Source organism: Poecilia latipinna, unplaced genomic scaffold (genome assembly GCF_001443285.1).
Source record: "Poecilia latipinna isolate Pla-1442-1.1 unplaced genomic scaffold, P_latipinna-1.0 Scaffold2083, whole genome shotgun sequence".
Classification (NCBI taxonomy): domain Eukaryota; kingdom Metazoa; phylum Chordata; class Actinopteri; order Cyprinodontiformes; family Poeciliidae; genus Poecilia; species Poecilia latipinna.
The window spans coordinates 102,677-106,032 of record NW_015114699.1 but is presented as its reverse complement, the minus strand read 5'-3'; the positions used below and the strand labels follow the sequence as shown (position 1 = coordinate 106,032).

At 35.5% G+C, this 3,356-nt stretch overlaps 1 long non-coding RNA gene across 1 annotated transcript; it reads left to right on the top strand.

The window, feature by feature from the left end:
* The first annotated feature begins 17 nt into the window (after nucleotides 1-17).
* On the top strand, nucleotides 18-2,871 carry LOC106936125 (uncharacterized). The gene is made up of 3 exons (XR_001422059.1): nucleotides 18-197; nucleotides 449-536; nucleotides 2,793-2,871. It is a non-coding gene; the product is annotated as an uncharacterized LOC106936125 (long non-coding RNA).
* The last annotated feature ends 485 nt before the right edge of the window (nucleotides 2,872-3,356 follow it).

Sequence of the window (3,356 nt, the reverse complement as noted above, 5' to 3'; positions counted from 1 at the left end):
TTTTGTTCTCTGTTTTCAGGGAAGAACACATTTGAATCCAGGACAATGCTGGGCCTTTGCAGATTTTCCAGGACGTTTAGACATTGCTCTGTCCCACAAAGCCAACATAACGCATGTGTCCCTGGGACATATTACAAAGATGGTATCCCCCACTTCCTCAATATCTAGTGCCCCTAGAGAATTTTCTGTCTATGTAAGTCAAGTAAAATGAGTGTCAAAACTGTGAAACATATATATCCACCTGTAGTATATTTTAGCCTTTAAAATGTGATAGCAATGATTCAGTAGGAAATCATTTGATCACATTCTAAACTATTCAAACCTTCTGTTTGCACTAATGAATTTTCTGCTCATCTCAGGATCTGATATGTTTTTAGAGACACCAACTTTCACATATATAGAAAGAACAAGATAATGAACTGCATTTCTATCTAATTTTGTCTCAGAGAAAGAAGCATTTAGAAGATGAGGAAACTTATTTGGGAACTTTCCTGTATGATCAAGATGGAGACCAATTACAGACCTTCAAACTTCCTGTAAATATGTCAAATTTATATTTTATTAACCAAATACAGTTATTACAGAAGCCCAGAGTGACTGACCCTGTTATAAATATTGAGCATCTTTCCTAACATACAACCATAGGTTTCTTTACTGGGTATTACTAGCATTCAATATAAAAAAACCCCACTTTAAATAAAATGGCAGATACAGTATTATTGTTCATTCAAAATGCTCCAATTAAAATGTCTATTTAAACCATAAAATATTATGTTAATTCTGCACTTCCAGAGGTGTTGAGTGAGAATGTAACTGATAGATAGCATTGAAAAATTATGAGTCAAGTTTGTAGCAATTATGTTGTCTAGACCAGTGTTTTTCAACCTTTTTTGAGCCAAGGTACATTGTTTTAATTGAAAGAAATCACAAGGCACACCACCAACCAAAAATGTAAACAAAGATACTCTGTAGCTGCCTATACTACATTCTTATCAAAGTGTCTTGAATAGGAATCAAATAAACACAAACATTTATTTTTATCATATTTTACATTTCTTATTTCAAATTGCACTTAACATGTCCACTTCAAAAATACACCTGAACACCTGAACAGCCACAACACTGTGGTGTGATGCATGAATGTAGTAACATTCATGCATCACTAATTCTCTTGTTTTAGTGTAAAATGCTCTGTACCTACTACCACTCATCCATCCATCCATCCATCCATCCATCCATTTTCTTTACACCCTTGCCCCTTACTGGGGTCGGGAGGGTTGCTGGTGCCTAATTACAATTTTGTAATTACGTTACACAATTAGGCCACTAGTCACTACTACAGCAGAGACACTCAAAGATGGCATTATTTGCACATAATTTGTTTTCAAAAAATATTTTAAGACCAATTACTGTATTTTCTGGACTATGAGTGCACCATACTATAAACCGTACCTTCAAAATTTTTGAAAACCCCTTCTCCCTGGAAACTTACATATATCAGCCGCACCGGGCTACAAGGCCGCTGGTATCTCTGCCGCTCTCGGTTTCCCATAAGGACCAGCAGAGGGCTGCATTCTAATAACTACTGGATATATTAAGGACGCAGTTCTCCGTCTCCAAATCGGTTTTGTTCACGCCGAGTTTACGTGCAGCGGCTCTATTTCCCTCCTGTACTGCCAGATCAATACTCCTCAACTTAGAAGCTGCATCATATGAGTTTGAAACCTTTTCTCCGTAATGCCTGCTGCTAAAATGTGCTTGTTTTTTTTCATATAATTTTATTTCAAACAATTAACATGAACATACATATGGACGTTAACTCAATGACAAATATTAAAAGATAATAATAATAAAAACAAATAAAGAATAATTACAGACATTCAGTCTCGCGAGACAAAAGTATATATTGGTAAAATAAAACGTTTTGTACTTTTTCAGTTATAGTTTTCATAAGAAAGTGTTCTAGGATTTGCTTGTTCTAAATGAAACTTAGCGCGTTCTTCTTTGATTTCCAATTTTGACTTCCAATGATTCACTTCCTGCTAAAGAGCCCCCTGGTGGTTTTTTGGCCATCATTTAAGGAGGAATTTTTTTTTTCTTGGCATAAATCTCATTAATAAGATTTTCATTATGTCTTATTAATAAGACTTTTATTGTGTCCTGACAACAAAAAAGCTAACCTTTCATTGTTACGGAGTGGAAGCTTCTTCAATCAGGACAGAGACTCTGATTTCTTTGACTGAACATTTCTGTTCACTTTTTATTGAGGAGAAACAGCAACAGCTGTTCGTTACCTAGCAACCAAAATCAACAGAAGTAAGACAGTGACAAAATACAGAACCAGATCCTGTTAAGCATTCTTCAAAATAAAAGACTTCCCCTATCCAAATAAATCATGCCTCGCACTTAAATATGTTTCACTTCAGCTTTTGCAATTATATACAATCATGTTAAATTTAGTTAATAATAATGTAAATTATGCTTAATGTACAATTGTAAATAAGTCACTTATAATGCAAATTTTACTTTACATATACAGTATGTGTAAAAAAAGTCACAACACAATAAGTTTTGTTGTCACAGTGTCACAACATAACATTTTGTTTTCTGGTTAGAAAAATATCAGTATAATTGCCTTGCTCGAGAAAAACTATGCAAAGTATATTTACAGCAAGACCAGTTTCACTAGGCTTCCATGCACTTTAAGACGGATCTCCTTTGTTTCTGCTGTCTGTTTGTAACTATGGCTTATCAGTCTAACCTCCCTAATTTGTATCTCTCTTGGTTTACAGGATGAGAACGTTGGTTCCTATGGCTTTGTGACTCTAAAGGTAAATAGTAACTGGGGTAATCCAGATTACACCTGCCTTTGTCATGTCATGTTATTTTTTAGGCTTAAGAGACAAAAGTTGGAAAAAGATCAATTCTCTTCGCGTTTAAATAACACAAAACAGCGTAAAAAGACCTCCACACAAGACCTTGTTTATTTACTTATTTTTACACCTGCCTTTGTCATGTCAAAGTGCATGGAGAACTAGCTCTATGAATCACAACACAGAGGAAAGGGGTAAGAGCTGTTGCCTTGCAGTAAAGAGATTCTGGGTGCTCCGGCTTAACTCCCACAGTAAAACCATCACTGTTAGGTTTATTTGGTCTGTCCAAATTCTCATTTGTGAGTGTGTACAACTAATATTGTAACTAAATCTGTCTTTCTTCTTTCAGAGGTTTGCTGACATGATTGTGTTTGTTGTATTTTTTATTATTTATTTTTGCCCTCTTGAAGCCAGCCAGCCTCGGCAGATGGCTGCTCATCCTGAGCCTGGTTCTGCTGGAGGTTTCTCCTTTTAAAGGGAGTT